The 19,313-nt window shown below is 31.6% G+C and overlaps 1 protein-coding gene across 1 annotated transcript in view; it reads left to right on the top strand.

Moving 5' to 3' along the window:
- The window catches only part of LOC145683294 (uncharacterized), a 130,499-nt gene that overhangs the window by 11,014 nt on the left and 100,172 nt on the right, over positions 1-19,313 (top strand). Inside the window, exons 2-3 of the mRNA XM_081754653.1 lie at positions 15,081-15,122; positions 16,619-16,660. The gene's annotated coding sequence lies outside the window, so the exon portion shown is untranslated. The remainder of the gene's footprint in view (positions 1-15,080; positions 15,123-16,618; positions 16,661-19,313) is intronic.

Raw genomic sequence — 19,313 nt, 5'->3', positions numbered from 1 at the left:
ATTGATACTACTAAATTGATTATGCAGAAAGAAACTGTACCTCTACTATATCGATTAAGAGCTAAAAACGTTAAGGAGCCAATCTTTAGTATATTTAATCTCTAACTTTTACAAATTTTTCTATAATGGGAAAATAATGCACATGGATTTTAGTTTGGATAAATACTTTTTAGACATATATTTAGATGATACTTTGATTAAAAATATACCTTTTGGTTTTAAGAAGAATGATATAATAACGATTAAACCACCTAAAAATTCGGCTATGGAAGAAGGTCAATTATTGTTTGTTGTGACGTACATAAAAAGAGAGCTTTCCTAAAGACGTTAGTAATAAATTTTATGTTTTTTGTTGATTTTCTATACAATAAATAATGATGTATTGTGTTAAGTGTAAGAAGTTAACAGATACGGAGAAAGATACCATTAGAATTGAACAAACAAAGAATGGAAGATATCTAAAGAAAGGTATTTGTTCTGTATGTGGTGTTACTAAAATTCAATTCGTTAAAAAGCCCGATTGACTAGAAGAAGGTAAACATGTTAGAGAAGACATTATAGAAGAAATTCACCAACCATCTAGAAAAAACTTTGACAGATTAAGTGTAGTTATAAAAGGTATCAATGATCTTTGGCAAGCTGATCTTGTTGAAATGGATAGTGGAGTATTAAAAGGTGTTTCCAAATTAAATAAAGGTTATAAGTATCTGCTATCGATTATAGATGTGTTCTCGAAATATGCGTTTGCTGTTCCTGTTAAAGATAAGAGTGGGGAAAATGTTACAGAAGCATTTGAATCCATATTAAGAATGAGAAAACCTAATAACTTACAAACAGATCACGGTAAAGAGTTTTATAATAAAGAGTTTAAGAAGTTAATGGAGGAAAATAAGATTAATCATTACTCAACCTATAGTGGTAAGAAAGCTTCTGTTGTTGAGAGATTTAATAGAACACTTAAGCAGAACATGTGGAAAAGGTTCACAACACAAGGAAATTATAAATGGATAGAGATATTACCAACACTGGTTAGTGATTATAATAATAGAGTACATAGAACAATTGGTTTAAAACCTATAAAAGTTAATAAGAAGAATGAGCAAACAATATTGGAGAAAGTGTATAAGAAAGAATATAAGCGTGTTAAACCTAAATACAAATTAGGTGATCATGTTCGTATAAGTAAATCGAAAGGGATATTTGTGAAAGGATATACACCTAATTGGTCAACAGAAGTATTTGTTATTAGCGAAGTTATTCCATCCAATCCGCCTACATATAGAATAAAAATTTAGAAGAAGAGGATGTGCAAGGTAGATTTTACGAACCAGAACTATTAAAGACGAAACACCAAGATGAATACTTGGTAGAAAAGGTGTTGAGAAAGAAAGGTGATAGAGTATATGTTAAATGGTTAGGGTTAGATGGTTCACATAATAGTTGGATAGATAACAGTAATGTTGTAGTGTAAAATATAAATGTTTTTCTTTTATGGCCTTATTCCATAAAAGATAATTAAGTTAAACCTTTATCGATAGCTAAAATCATGGTGATAAGAATCTATTTGTATGGGTAAAAACTCTGAAAATGATTAAATTAACATTTTCTATATAATAAATATAAGTACTATGGATAACTCGTATAGTTTAAATGATATTTGCTATGAACAGATTAAAGATGATTACTGGTACTGTCTGTTTGGTGATTTTAAGTTGATTATAGATAAAAAAACTGGTTACTTCAATGCTACTAAACTGTGTCAAGATGGTGGGAAAAGATTTGATAATTGGTTAAGGAACAAAGAATCACAAGAGTTGATAAGATACTACGATCAAAAAATAACCGACTCCTCATATACGAGGAATCGCTCTAAGTATCTAGTAAAAGGTGGAGGAGATACAGAAACAAATGTTATTATTTCCGGAACATATGTCTACAGGAAAATATTTCTTGCTGTTGCTTTTTGGATATCTAAGGACTTTTATGACAGGTGTTATGATATTATAGAAGACTATTTCTCTAAAGACTTTAAACAATATAAGGATAACAACGATCAACTTAAAACAAGACTACAAGAAATAGAACAACAAATGAATGAATTACGTATAAACAATGAGAAACAAGAAAAGGAAATAAATCATCTTAAAACAATCGCAGCACCATATACAGATGATGTTTCAAAAGATAATTGTCTAATCATATACAAGAAGAACAAACCTAATGATTCTTTCCCTTATTATGCTATTAGATGTCAAAAGAGAAGTCTATATAAGCCTCTTAATGAAGCAGAAGAAAAATATCCGAATCATGTAATAATATATGAAAAGTTTAGAGATCCTAACAGTATTAAGCTATTCAACCTAATACAGCAAGAACTAGATATACGTAAAGGTAAGGGTAATGAGTTTTGGACACCACTATCAGAAGAAGAATTGATTAAAGAAATTGATTGTTTATATGATAGGTTATTATCTGAAAATTAAGGTTAATATTAAATAATTAAAGTTAAAATTTTTAAGATATAATAATCATAAAAGATAATTAAGGTTAATATCTAATAATTAAGGTTACGACTTTTATGATATAATAGTCATAAAAGGTAATTAGTTAAACATTAAACAAACCATCTGCTGTAACATCGAATGCAAAATTCAATATACCACCTAAATCAGGATTATTACGGTATTTTCTTATTATAACTCTCCAATCTACATAATGTCTAAATATATATATAAACTCTACAGAGAGGTGTTGATAAATTGAAATGTTATGCCAATGAACTCTGTCTGAACTCTGCAATAAATCCTTCTGTTAAATTTTGAAATATTCAAATTATTTCCCAATCTAGTTTGTCAGCGTAATCTCTTATAAGGTTTTCTGATAATTGTTTAGTTCCAGATAAGCGCAAGCAAGAAACTTTATCTGCATGTTCTCGTATAAAGGCTTCAGAGAGTTTGTTTCCATAAGATATAGCATCAAAATCAACTTTATCTATAAACTCATTAATAAATTCTTCAGATAGGTTTTGATTATACGATACTTCTTTCCAATTAACTCTATCTGCAAATTCTCTTATAAAGTCTTCGGATAAGTCTTGGCTTCCTGAAATAATCTCCCAATCAACTTTATCAGCTAATTCTCTTATAAACTCTTCTGATAACTTTTTCCATGAACATATTTCGCTGAAATTAACTTTCTCCTGATATTTGCGTATGAAGTCTTCTGTAATGTGATCATAGTTATATTCCTCCTCATTATCATCATAACCTATAGATAACCATTGTTCATTAGTCAGTGAATCTAATATTTCATCAGACAAATTCATAACATTTGCATAGAGAATGTTTTGTATAAGAAATGAGTTCTTTTCTTTATTGGCTTTCTTGAACAAATGATCTAACATACCTATGGAGATGCTAAAATTTATTTTGTCTTCATCATTATAACCACCAATATCTAAATATTTACATACACAATCAAATACAGGTTTGTAAGATAATATTTCCTTAGCACTAGTCATGTTTGTTTTTATTCTTAGATTTTAAATTTATTTCATTTTTGTTGGTTTTCTATATAACAAATATGGAGAAAGAATTTGATTTATTACATGATAGACTTAAACTTATTCATCATGATCTTAAACTCTTAGCAGCACTACTAGAGAAGCAAATAATGTTAAAGGAAAAAGAATTATTAATAATGCAACAAAAAACATCTGATTTGAATAGTGATGATGAATATAAATATGGCAGTGATGATTATGATGATGATGATGAGTAAGCTTACAAAAATGATTTAATTTTAATATCTGTATATGTGACTTTGATGGGGTATTCTCATCAAAGCCGTGTTCTAATACAACGCGTAATATATAGACAATGTTAAGCGTTGTATTAGGATATATGGGGGTAAAAATAGAACAAAAATGAACAGAAATAATCCGGCGAAGATAAAAATTGAGTAGTAAGATTTTCTATATAGTAAATAAGATGAGTAATTATAGTAAATTTACTGTAATAGAGTTAAGACGACAATGTAAAGAAAAGGGAATAAAAGGCTATTCCCGATTAAGAAAAGCAGAACTAATAAACCTTCTTAAACAACATGACGATGAACAAAGCAGAAGGCAGATTAGAAATATATTCCCATTTCAAAAAGAAGTATTTGAAGAACCAAAAATCAAAGCTGAATCAGTACCAATTGATGTAAAACTCAAAGAAACGACAATGAAATCAAGATTAGAAACATGGGAATTTACAACAGATTACAAACCACAAGATCCACTTGAACAATATATTATTGCAACATCTAAAGCTATATTAAACAGATTACAAATTAGCTTAAGTAAACATAGTTCATTGAAAGCTAATCTTTATATAAGTTGTACATATAAGAAAGGTAAAGAAACTCAAAACTTCTATTTTAACAATGAAAACCAAGAAATATATCAATCAAGTAATTTAAAAGAAGAAATAACTAAGACGAAACAAAGATTAAGAACAAGAATGGATGAGTTCCAAGCTAGAGGTTCTGGCTGGGCTCTTATAAACATTAACTTTTTACAACTAGCAATCGTTAAATATACACCATATAGAGGATCAACATACATAGATTTACCTGATAAAATTAAAAATAAACAAGCAATCATAAATGTAAAGAACGAAGATGAAAAATGTTTCTTATATTCAATTTGTTCTGCACTATACCCAGTTAATAAAGATCCACAACGACCTTCCCAGTACAAGCAAGGTGTTAAATACTTAGAAGAAAAATAAAAAAATATTCATTTTCCTGTAAAACTATGTGATATTCCAAGAGCTGAAAAATTACTTAATATTTCTATAAATGTTTATGCATATGATAAAGACTATTCAATCTATATACTACATCACACAATAAAACAAGCAAGAAAATCATGTCAATTTATTATATATAAAAGAACAAAATGAAGACCAAGTTAAAACACACTATTGTTGGATTAAGGATTTAAGCAAACTAGTATGTGCACAGTTAACTAAACGGAGAGCTCGAAAATATTTATGTGATAGATGTTTGTTATACTTTTACTCACAAGACGCTTTAAATAAACATGAGCAAGATTGTTCGTTAAATGATCCAGTAAAAATAATAATGCCTGAAGAAGGTAAATGTGTTGAATTTAAAAACTAGCAATACACAATGAAAATGCCATTTTCGATTTATGCTGATTTTGAATGTTTGCTATATAAAGTTATGGGTTGTGAAGAATGTTATCCAGATAACGAGCCATATACGGAAAAATATCAACAACATAAACCATCTGGATTTTGTTATTATGTAGTAAAGAGCGATGGAAGTAAATCCAATCCTGTTTTGTATAGAGGTAAGAACGCTGCTAATAAATTTATAAGACTGTTAACAAAAGAAGCCAAACACATATCGAACATATACAAACAAAATAACGAATTACCATTAACAAAAAGTCAGAGAAAAGAGTTCAATGAATCTAAATGTTGTTATTACTGTAAGCAGGAGTATACTAAAGAAAATCCTAAAGTTAAGCATCACGATCATATAACAGGAAAATTTGTAGCACCTCTATGTAATAACTGCAATTTAAAAGTCAAAGTACCAAAGTTTGTACCAGTGATCATACATAACTTGACAGGATATGACTCTCACTTGTTTATAAAAGAGCTTGGTTGTAATAAAGAAGAAATAGATCTAATACCCAATAATGAAGAAAGATACATATCATTCAGTAAAAAGGTTGGAACTATTAAATTGAAATTTGTAGATTCATTTAGATTTATGGCTTCTAGTTTAGACAAATTATCATCAAACTTGAAACCTGAGCAAATGATACATACACAACACTTTTATCCTAATCAAGAACAGTTTCAACTTGTAATAAGAAAAGGTGTTTACCCATATGATTATGTTAACAATTGGGATAGGTTTAGAGAAAGAAAATTACCGTTAAAGGAAGCATTCTTCAACAAGCTTATGAACACACATATAAGTGATGAAGATTATGAACATGCAAAGAAAGTATGGGAAACATTTGACATTAAGAATCTCCGACAATACCATGACTTATATTTGAAAACAGATGTATTATTGTTAGCAGATGTATTTTAGAACTTTAGAGAAACATGTCTTAAAGCTTATGATCTTGATCCTGCTTGGTATATGACGGCACCAGGTTTAGCTTGGGATGCAATGTTAAAGATGACAAATATGAAATTAGAATTGTTGTGGGATTATGATTTGGTATTAATGGTAGAGAAAGGTATAAGAGGTAGGATTAGTCAGTGCTCAAAAAGATATGTTAAAGCAAATAATAAGTATATGGAAGATTATGATAAAAATAAAGAAGATTCTTACTTAATGTATCTAGATGCCAATAACTTGTATGGGTGGGCAATGAGTCAATATCTACCGTATAAGGGATTTAGATGGTTAAGTGAAGATGAGATTGAAGAAATAGATTTTACAAGTATAACTGATAATTCTGATACTGGTTATATATTAGAAGTTGATCTTGAATATCCTAAAGAATTACATGACTATCACAAAGACTACCCATTAGCTCCTCAAAATATATGTCCGCCTGGTTCAAAACAATCGAAGCTATTAACAACCCTATATGACAAAGAAAAATATGTAATTCACTATCGAAACCTAAAACAATGTTTTTCACTTGGATTAAAACTTAAAAAGATACATCGAGTAATAGAGTTCGAACAATCAGATTGGTTAAATAAATATATTGATTTAAACACACAAATGAGAACGAAAGCAACAAATGATTTTGAAAAAGACTTTTATAAGCTCATGAATAATTCAGTATTTGGGAAATCTATGGAAAATATTAAACTTGTAAGTGATGAGAAAAAATACGAGAAGCTTGTAGCAAAACCGAATTATAAGAGTACTACAGTTTTTACGGAAAATTTAGTAGCAGTTCACATGAACAAGGTTAAAGTGCAATTTAACAAACCGATTTATGTTGGTATGTCAATTCTAGATTTGTCAAAATATTTAATGTACGATTTCCATTATAATGTGATGAAACCAAAATATCAAGACAAACTAGAAGTATATTATACAGATACCGATAGTTATATATACCATATCCAAACAGAAGATGTGTACGAGGACATGAAAAATTACATTGATTACTTCGACACGAGTGATTACCCTAAAGATAACAAATATAAGATACCACAAATCAATAAGAAAATACTTGGTAAGATGAAAGATGAAATTAAAGGCACAATCATAGAAGAGTTTGTGGGCTTAAGAAGTAAGATGTACAGTATAAAAGCACCTCAAATAGATTTAACAGATAAAGACTTTAAAGGTAAGTTCGATAAAGAAAAGTGTTGTAAGAAAGCTAAAGGTGTTAAGAAGAGTGTCGTGTATAACGAACTTACATTTAACGAATATAAGGACTGTTTGATTAGCCAAAAAGAATATTGTAAGAAGATGAATTTGATTAGAAGTTATAAGCACGATTTGTACAGTATAGAAGTAAATAAGTTAGCTTTAATTTGCGTGGATGATAAGAGATGTGTTTTAAAGGATGGGATCAGTACCCTACCATGGGGTCATTATAAGTTAGAAAAAAAATGAAATATATATACAATTCATTTATATAATAAATGCCTAAACAAAACATAATAAAATTAGACTATTTTCGATATTATTGCACAACATGTAAATCAATTGCAACGCAAACTAAAAAAGAATGTACAAGTGACTTCTGTAGCTTTGGAAGATGTAGTAGATGTTAAAATTATGGATATGATTATATTTGTAAATGTGTAGAATAATTTAGTTGTAGTTTTAGATGTAAGTTTTTTATGATTTTAAATGCCATAAAAGCATATTCAATCTCACTTTAACATTATAGTTATGGGAATACTTTGCGCTCTGTAACTTTCAATAATTAGCTGGCTCCTTCTGGGTTAAAGTACAATAGTCAGGGGTGGCTTCATAAATTTTTTTGGTAGTTAGGGGGTGGAGGGGGAAATGCGCTCGTAGTGAGTTTGACTATCTACTTATGTTTTTTAACATTTAATTCCTTCGGTGATCATATGCGTAGGCAATAAGCACGTTCATTATAAGTTAAGTTACAAGAAGTTCATCATACATACAACCAGTTTTATTCACAGAACCGTCACTATTTGGAGGGTAACTAATGCGAAACGAAATATTGAAATTCTTAATATATTGAAAATATATTACGACTTTCATTAATAGAGATAAATTTGTAAGATATATTATACTTTAATGCAATATGTTCATAGCATGTTCTTAGACTACAAAATAATGCAACTGGTGCTAGACAAAATATATGTGTGTATACTTTCTGTTCGATGTCATACAGTACTTGCATATAATAAGTGTTCCTCTCTGTACCTCGTTTAATCTTAGAACTAATGTCTACCTCTTTATTTACTCTTATTTTGTTCAAAAATATTCGATTGATACAGTTTATTGCAAAAAAACGATAATTAATATTTTAATATACAACCTTTTTGTCAATTTTACTTTTGCCATTATGCTCTTGAGAATGCAAGACAATTGATTTCGTTGCGCAATATTTGAAAAAAAGTAAATTTGAAATTCTGAGTTTCAAAAAAGGATTGATCCTTACTTCAGTGATCAAAAATATTGACTCAATCATTACCAACAAGTAGTCTGGGAAATGTAAGAATAAAAGTGATTCGTTACCTCTGTCTCATATCTTAAATCCTTCCCTATTGTTATTTTTCTCTTCAAAATTATTGTTGTTTTGTAAAAAAATAGGATATCTTTAAGGTTCTTAAGTTAACTTTGAAGAAGATACATTCAAATATATTTGTATTTGGGTTTACTTATCCTTCACTTTTGTGGAGGTGATAGGAAGATAATTTTGCTTTAACATGTAATATAATATAATATTAATATAAAGGAAGTTAAGATTTTAGCAATTGGTAAGATAGTTGTGTAATGAAAATAGCCCTTATAAAAATTAGATATATATATATAAAATTTTAAAACATGCAGATGTATATATAAAACCGTCCTTATAAGAAATAGATGTGGGTATGAAACCATAGAAGATGTATGTATAAAAACTTACAAGAATTTGGATTGAAGAGTACAACACTTTAAGACTTACAGGAAATAAAATTATATCCTAGGAGCAAGTACAGTAGCTTCAGCAATACCGCAAGAATTTGGAGGTAAAATTTATGTCTTTAGATACATAGCATTCCAATATCACATAAACCTTATACAGAGTGTTAAATGAATTATAGCGATAAATTGTGAGAAGTGATTCTCACATCAAAATAAGAGAAAAAGTTCGTATGGACCTATGGCGAAAAGTGCATAGTTTCAGAGATACAGCTGTCTAAAATTGCGAAAAATCTAAATTACAATAGGCCCTATTTCGAATTCCAGAAACTGTGAATGGTGGTTCTTATCAGCGTAAAGTAATCCTCGCATACACAATCCAAAAGTGCGTATTTATTCAACTGTCAATAGGTGTAGAGCGTATTCCCTACAGGGTGTAATTGTCAAATATGTTTTCCATAGCAATTTCAGATATACCCTGATTTCCAGAAGAGTCCAAAGTAGGCAAGATATAAAGCTTGAAAGCAATGGACATCCAATACTTCGGAGGACAGGCGGACTTATAAGTAACCGGCAGCTCCATGTTACTTTTTGTTCGGATTGATAAATTTCGATTGATCCAACAATGTTTTGAAAAAAATTCCATCTTTTGAAAATTCTTTTCCCAATTTCAGCTGTAAAATTTGTTAATTCAACAGAAACATTCTGAATATACAAAGACTTCCTCAGTAACTGCTTCCTGAACTCCATAACTGTAGATTCTAATTTAGCTTGTTTTTCTTTTGAAAGGACGATAGCTGTCCTTGGGTAGCCAAATGAAAAAGTTTCCCTAGAATAGGAATACCTCTCTTAGAACGTAAATATTCTCTATCTGTAAGAATTCATTAATTTTCAAAAAAATATTTGCTCTATGTGAATGTAAAGCGTCAATTCTATGAGCTAAAAACACGTCTATATAGAATACGACGAATTATTGGCAGAGTGCAATGATTTAAATAAACAAGAAACAGGCAGGGATTGCGGAAATGCAAAATGTACGTTAAACATGATGGGAATTGCATAGTGGTAAATTGTACGGCCATGTAACTCATTTAAAAAATCCACTTGAAATCGACACATCAAAATTGGCAGAAGTACCAAAGGCCATGGATAAAACCAGGATCATCTATAAAAAATACAGACGAACAGACACGTAACACCCTAAATAAGTAACTAAAATAAAATTAAACTCAGAACGAAATTCAAATAAAATTCAAATACGTTAACGCACACTATGCATATATATATATATATATATATATATATATATATATATATATATATATATATATATATATATGTATCTTAAATACCAAGCTGTGACTTGATTCACTAAATAATAAAGCAAATACATGCATTCAAACAAAATAACTCTGCTCAGTACCATTACATTAAACTGCTATGCTCCTAATAAAATGTTGAAATTACTTACAAACAATAACATAGCAGTCATAGAAACACAATTGTAATAAAAATAACACTAAAATCTACAGACAAACGAGTACATATTCTAATTAGTAACGCGACTAACTAAAAACTTATATCACAGAATGCGCATATGGACTAAATTATGTAAAAATACTCATCACTATCAGGAAAATCATGCCAAAATAGAGAAAACTAATGTCAAAAATAGGAAAACCGCAGTTTTAAAGTATTAACACGGTGAAATTCAATTAGGTAAACATGTAATATATATATATATATATATATATATATATATATATATATATATATATATATATATATATAATGATCTACCAAATTATACTTGAGTAAAATAGTCATATTGAAAATTGCAAAATAAATAAATAAATGAAATAAGTACTAGGCCAGCTAGTATAAAAATGGAGTTATCAGATTTTTTATGCTTATGATCTGAATAGAAAACAAACGTACGTCAAATCAAAGTATAATTAATATCCAAGTTAAATTTATCTTTTCCTTTTCAGGTAAGTGAAAGGAAAACCTGTCGTGCAGGATTTAACTAACCGAAGATTACTAATTAGTGTGAGTGAGTACGTGATATAGTTCAGTGACAAGTGACAAGTGACAAATGAAATATGTGAAAACATCAGTGAATTTTTTTTTGTGCCTAATGATCGTTCTTTTAATTCATAACTATCACATATGAATAAGAGTTGCTGTAAGAGCTTTACTAACCTTCATATACGCACTACTAACCACTTTTTTTTTAAAATCCGCACTGGGAAATAAGCAAACATATTATTTTCATATAATTTCCTGTTCTCTTTATCAAAAATGCACAGAACAATGCGATCGAAATCTTGCAAATTAGCTTCAAGAACATTTCAATTTGTGGATAAAGCAATCTACATTGCATGAAACTTATCATAGTTGAGTTTCCCAGTCCCCAAATTAGGGAACGCTATCGTCCGAAAATTCTCTCGAAAGCGCGTTCATGACAATTAGTGTATCATTGTTGTTAGATTCTCTTATTATTTTCACTTGGCGCGCAAGTGAATAACACATATTTCGCTGGCTAATTAAAAGCCGAAGAGATCTTAGTCTCACAAGGTTTTAACGAACCTAGCTTTTTACAAACTTCAGCAAGCTCCTTCCCATCTTTTCTGTTAATTGCTTCGTCGGCTCCAGACAAGGGAGTAACGGTCTCATTCGCTCCATTAACCATGATGTCACACTTCAGATCTGCAATATTACCATAATATACACTCACTTTGTTGTTAATGTCCTCATCATAACCATATAATGGCTTCTTGTCGCGAATTTCTGAGACAAATCCATTAAAGCTAGAAGCTCCAACACATCCACAACTCGCTGAATTTCCACGGGATCACTCAGTGCAGTGGTAAAGGTTAGCTGGTTCAACTCTTCATTATGTTGAGAACAATCTTTGGCAACATTTATCACTTGCACGTCACTTGTTTCTTCTTCTCCATCGTCTGTCATCGGTTTTGGGATTACATCCGGGTAGTGTGGTTTAAGTCTAGTGATGGAAATCGACTCCATTTTTCTCTTCTCTTTGAAGTTTTGTTCTTCACAAAACATGCATTTTCATAATTTTTTCCTACAACAGCAGGTCCAAAAAACAATCCGGAAAATGCTTTGGCTTTACCTCTCCGTTTTGAATGGTCAAGAATTCATACTCGCTGTCCTTCCGTGAACTGTACGGATCTATGATGTTTACTTTAAAACCTCTCTGAAGTACGAAATCGATTAAAAATTTATCCTGCGCATGTTGTCTATTATCTACAAGAGTGGCTAGACGCTCTTGATTTACACTGTGTATACACTGTCCATTAATGATAGCCTAATGCTCTAAACAAGGGTCTACTCCGTGTAACAATTTAAATGGGCTAATTGACGTAGAATGGCTCACAGTGATGTTATGAGCAAACGTGAAGGCTGGCAGGTGACTCACCCAACTACCATGATTGTTAGGATCCACTTTCCTTTTCAAAAGATCTTTAATATAGCGGGCAGAAGTCTCAAATATATAAAATATAACATAGTTCTTGAAACAAAGAACCAGTAAACGCCGTAGACTTATCTAAAATCACTTATTTGAACAAACAAAAGCGTAAAATTACATCAATGTACAAAAAATCTGCCAATGCGGCGGCGGGCTGTTCACCCAACGTAGTCGTTACTACATAAGTAGTATTGCGATTGCGATCGCCAAAGAATATTAGCATCAGAATACCTCCTCGCAACATCAACACCAATACGAAAGAAAGGAGGCATGTTAGGCATAGTTTGTAAAACACCTTGAGGCGAACCCGTTATCTTCTTGAGCGCTGGCACACTTGGCAATTTTTACATCGCTAGATGACGAACATTTTCATGTATCGAAAATATACTGAATTTAACAACAAATTAAACGTTTTTGTGAATCCTGAATGTGAACCACCTAAAGTATATCTATAAACTGACTGAAACAATTTCTCTCGTAAGGGGGCAGGAATAGCTACCAATAACTGTGTACCAGTTGGCCGTCTGTTTTCGGTACAACAAACCATCCTTCATCTCATATCGAAGTGTCTGTCGTTCAATATCGTAATTTTGCGGTATTTTCCTTTCAAAAAGAGGATAATATCCGTGTAACAGATATCCTTACGTACGCGCCTTTGGCGTGGGAGACCCGGGTTCGATTCCTGGCGAAAGCTCATGTGGTTCGGATTCCACGTTAATCAGTAGGTCCACGTCTCATATAGCCTCGCTGCTGAACGGGACGCTAAACTAAAATCAACTCAAGATATCCTTAGACTGTTCTTCCTTTAGTTTATCATCTTCTATAGCAAAGACCCAGTGATCTTCCAGATTTTTCTGTTCATCCGTTTCGTCTCTTGTGCAATATACATGGCGACTAATACTGTCTACAAGACAATTGGAAGCACCCAAAATATGAGAAATAGTGTAATTATGGTCGCCAACTCCGGAAGAATTCGAGAAAACTTAGCCTCTTTCTTAGCTTAACGTAAATAATCCAGCGAGTGACAATCTATACGCAAATAAAAGCGACGTCCTAACAAAAAATATCTAAAGCGTCTTTGCGTAAAAATCAAAGCCGCAAGTTCTAGATGAAATAGCTGATATGAACTTTCGTGTGGCCCTACATCACGAGAACTGGTTGCACAACTGTTCCAGCTAAATCGCGAATCGAAGCGTCCGTGACGACGTACACGTCTCATTCTGGATGGAATTTCATAAGAGTAGGCACCGACAAGATCACTTCTTTGAGCTCCTTAAAACCTTGCTGTTGGTAACTCGTCCATTTGTACGGAACATTCTTTTCAAGAGACGCTGTAATGGCTCCGCTATAAACGAAAATTTGGAAACATGATTTCTGAGAAATGAATATAATCCTAAAATACTTTTTAGTTCCTTTTGTGTTCTTGTACGTCTATAATTTTGAATCGATTCAGTAATACGTTTATATATAGTAATACGACGCTTAGAAACGCGGTGAACCTTGAGATCCAAGCTTGAATCGAAATAAAGCTATCTTGATAACAGACAAAGTTTTCCCTGTCTCGTCTTCCAAAAAACTATGTGTTGCTTGAACTTTAGGAAAACGCGGGACCATGGCCTGACCAATACAATACCACTTTCTTATGTTTATCCATTTAACGATTACACTGTATGTATTGCATGGCTGATATTTATACCAGTTTGTTCTCAACTATTTTTCTATCAGTAATAATACTACATACAAGAAAGAACGCATAGCATATTTAATTAATGAATTGCATCAATTTTCTTGCACAAATCTTAGAATATTAAACATTTAGTTAAATGTCTTAAGATCGATATATCTTCCTGATATGAGTTTGTTATTATTTTGCCTTCTATAAAAGTAGAAGAATTATTTCAATACCATGCAATATTTATTTCAGATAAAACAAAATATTTTTAATTATTATTTGAATATTTATAGATAAGTCAATAATACTGATTATGTTGGGAAGTCTCAATATGATATTTGGTTGTGTGTTGGTGGTTTATGTTCTTTGCTAATAATAATTCTATAATTTTGATAATCTTCCTAGATTGCTTAGTAATGTTAGTCAAAATCCAAGATACTTGATAGAACATTTCTTGTCTACTACATGGTTTTCATTTTAATAAACATAAAAATATGTAAAGATAATTTTACTGAACCGTGCTAATGTCCTAACAGATATACACATGTGAAGTAACATAATAATAGAGCCATGTGTATTCAAGCTTCTGTTCAAGCTTCTGTCTGTTATCAAGCGTCTATACGTTTCATGCACAGTAATTGTTAAAATTCTACCTAATTTGACATTGTTAATCTACACACTTAATATTAATCTATACACTATATTGGTCAGATAATATATCAAGGGGCTAAAATTCCTTTAACCAAATAATACAATGGTACTTAATTATAATATAATTACCCAAGGTAATGCAATATTGTTTTTAAGGTTCAACTACTCCACAACGTTGTTTTCCTCCAACTGAAATAGGTAAGCAAAAATTAAGCGTTTTAGTTTAATTAAATATTTGATTCTTGTATATTTATTCAAAAATACTTCATGTTTTCCCTTAGTTGGATAAAAAAACATTAATAAATCTTTTTTATATTTTGTGAGTTGTATAAAAGGAGTTCCATTATTTCTTTGTCGATAATCGTTTCTCAATTCTTTTTCGCAATATTTACTTCGGTTTATTTCATACGTGCCAGTCAACGTATCAGTGAACGTGAACTTTTCGAAGACGGGAAGAAATAAGAAATGTGATTCATGTGAGTGACGAAGTACTCAGTTTATCATTTGTGAATAGTTCTTGTTTAGCATGCTATATATATTATACATAACCCCACTTTTCACTCCAGTACTAGTTACCATCACAGTCGATTAAAAAATATTATTTAAGTCCAAGATTTGTTTCTTAAGCAAAATGTATACTTCAGATGTATAGTTTTTTTCTAGATCCATTTCTATATGGGCAATAAACAGACTATCAGTCTCTTGAAGTAAGGATATATGGCATTTTCTTATTCAGCGGTACATTGTATTGCCTATATTTTTTTGTACAAGTGTATCATTTTTCCTATCATCAAATTATACAGCTTTAGGCTACACATCAAATTTATTTTTTAATGATCTTCTAACTTCTGCCTTTCAATTCTCCTACTACTTTTGTCAATAACCAAGAACGTCTCATTTTCAATCACAGTTTTATAATATACTGGAAGCAACTGGTGCCTTCAATGTGTCAGAGAAACTGAACCTATCATGCAGTTCCAATCACATTCGAGGTTATGATTGTGAATATAGAGCTTGTAAGTTTCGTTCACTATTGTGTTTAACATTTTCGGTAATCTCTTTCTCTAAACAAATCTCAAAAAATCCAGTATTATCTTGGTACTGAACAGTCTCAAGGTCGTGTTTTTTACTCTCTTCCTTTATCCTGATTCTCGTACTTTACTTCCAGTTGAGGACTTTGATCAAAGAAAAATATTAATGTTCTTGGTAATGAAGAAATTTCAGTTCAATAACAAGAAAACAATACTTTGTACAAGGTATTCCAAAAACTGTGATTTTGAACAATTTAACGAAATTTTGATCAGAATACACAAACGGAGGGTAGAATCCGATTTCCAGTTACTTTTCTTGTGTGTATTTTTAGGTATCTACAAAAAAATACCACCATATTAGAACTATAAGAAATAAAGTGAATTTTATAAAGGATGTTTCAAAAGTGCACGATTTTTGACAATTTGACAAAACTTGGAATTTGACGGACGAACTGAAGATATGGCCCGATTTTAGAAAAGATTCTGCAGTTACAACTTTCCATACACAGTCCATTTTTTCCGCATTATAGGAATTCGATTTGAAAAAAGTAATTTTTTTCGAACCGTCCTATTATGAGATAAATTCTGCATTTGGCATGTTCAATTATACAATATACCTACTACTAATTACTTACACTTATGGAATATTATTGTTATTTTAAGGGTCACCAACTCCTTCACCCGGTATTGCTACACCTGGACAAGGTAAGATTGTATTTATAATATTAAAAAAGAAATGTTTAAGAATTTGACTAATATATTTAAAACGGTTGGATACTTTAAAAGGTAAAATTTTAACAAATTTCAGGGGTACCATACCTGTACTTACGGTATTGAAAAAGCACAATGAGCGGAATATACTGAGAAGTAGTGTAATCTTACCGTAGCATAAATTGTTTGAACATCAAACCAATAAAAATTAACAGCTAACTTTAATGATCAAATTAACAATAAAACAGTTTTTTAAAGTTTTGCTAATTTATGTGACAGACTGTATATTATTTTCATTAAAATTCTTTTTATGTCTCAATATACACTAATATGAACAGTGGGAACAGCTCGTTTACAAATTGTACTCAACATATACAAATCTTTCAATTTTCTAAATAAACACTATTATCACAGAAGGCTACATTCTCCTATGAAATCGAAATCTAAATACTTACGAATCTCTGATTCTTCTTTTGAGCTTTCTACGGTGTTCTCTTCTGCATATTTTGCCCCACCCTATGCTCATTACTTTTATTATATAGTGGGTGACATAGTGGAGTCGTTAAAATTTATATTCTTAAAGATCCACTCGTAAATAAATTTGAAAAATTTTAAATGATTTCTTTTATTTTCCTGTTGTTCAAGGATCAACTACTTCAACTGCAAGAGCCCCGCATACTCATTTGAAAAAACGTCTATAATTTCTGATAACTAACTTTAAGTACTGACAGGGGGCCCCAGTGGCTCAGTGGTAGAGCGTTCCCCTCTAGTGCATGGGGTCCCGGGTTCAAACCCTGCTCCCGCCAAGTGAACTTTGTGGTGGACAAACACCGTGTGCGTGGGTTTTCTCGGCGTTCTCCCGTTTCCTCCCCCTTCTTCATTCCACCATTTCGCTCAATTCTCATAATCACCGACTCCTTTAGCCTAACCGGTATCAGGTGGGACGTAAGACTCAAAGATTCCATTTCATTTTTTTAAGCACTGACAATTCGGATGAAAAGAGACCTTTGCACACTATTTATCGTAGCGACTCGAGTGCAAAAGAAATCACTATACCATGTTGTTCTAGAGGTTACGCGAAAACTGATCTGACTTAATAACTGTTCACATGATATATGACCACCTACAATTTTATGCAAATATATTAAACCAAAAATGTTGTTTCTCATTAGGATTGAGGGATTTTAAACGTAATTTTTGGAAGCGTTTGGAGGTGAGGTACTCGGAGGATAGAGTGGCTAAAAGGAAATAAAAAGAGAATTTATTTTTTTATGAGTAGGGCAGGGGATAGACCAGATAGGAGAACAGTACTCTATACTGGGAGCAACATACAACTTATAACAAACTCAAGTAAATAGATCTTTTTATATTAGTGAAGAGATACAGGAGTGCCATTTTTCTCATTGCTGTGCAAGATATTCTGCTTATATGATCCGCAAAAGAAGATTACTGTCAACGATAACACCAAGATCTCTGAAAGACGTGACAGGATTTGTGTTCTTATCACGAATTTTGCAAATGTACTTTTTTAGGTTCATTTAGTAGACAAATCGTAAGAGCATATTGTTAGATGTTTAAGTTAATTTTCCAAGCTTTACACCAGTTGAGAAGAATTGAAGCTTCACACTGAAGAGCAAGAACGTTTAACTCTGATTGAATTTGTCTGTGTAGTTTGTAAGAGAAGAAAATTGTAGGGCTCTTTGTAAACAAAGACGACAGATCGTCCATGTATAACAGGAATAGAAGTGGATCCAGAACACCGCCTTGAGGAACACCAGAAGATACGGGAATACATTCAGAAAAGTAACATGAAATGGAAGCACGCTATGTCCTATTACTGAGATAGGTTTCTAGAAGGTTAAGTATTTTAGCATATATATTGAATCTAGATCTGAGGTTGTTTATAAGAAGATTGTTTTTAAGAGAATCTAAAACGTTAGTCAGGCTCAAATACAAAATGTAGGGTTAAGAGTTTTTTTGAGATCCTGCCTACAGCATCAGACAGAAGAACTTACAAATTAGTAAGACAAGGTTTTCCTGGGAAATACTGTGTTGCGAGGTGTTTACAAATGTAGCAAAGAATTGAAAATGTCTGTTTTTGATTACTCTGATTATTTTGAGACCAGAGGGTCTCAGAGGGCGTTTACCGGGACATGTAAAAGTAGTAGAAAATGACCGATATTAATGTCGATTTCATAGTTTTCGCGGTAGCTGAGATCAATGGTGAAACTCCGATCGCTTTAACCTCCAAATTCACCCTATTCGGCTGCTGGCTGGGGGTCAACGGGGAGGGGGGAGGGATACAGAAAGGTAAAAGTAATCCAAAATGACCGATATTAGTGCCAAATCCATAGTTTTCGGGGTTGCTGAGCTCAATAGTGAAACTCAAGACCGCGTTTACTTTCACATTTAGCTCCCATTAACTAAGGAACGGAGGCATTATAAAGGGGATCAAGAGACTTGTAAAAATAGTTAACAATGACCGATATTAGTGTCAAATCCGTAGTTTTCGCGGTTGCTGAGATTAATGGTGATACCTTGATTAGGAATGATTTTCAAATTTAGCCACCATTGTATGCGGGCCGGGAGTCACCGGGGGTGGAGAATTGCGAGACGTAAAAATAATGGAAAATGATAGATATTTGTG

Source organism: Thermobia domestica, chromosome 4, assembly GCF_964235325.1.
Source record: "Thermobia domestica chromosome 4, izTheDome1.hap1.1, whole genome shotgun sequence".
NCBI lineage: Eukaryota > Metazoa > Arthropoda > Insecta > Zygentoma > Lepismatidae > Thermobia > Thermobia domestica.
This window is presented reverse-complemented; position numbering and strand designations above follow the sequence as displayed.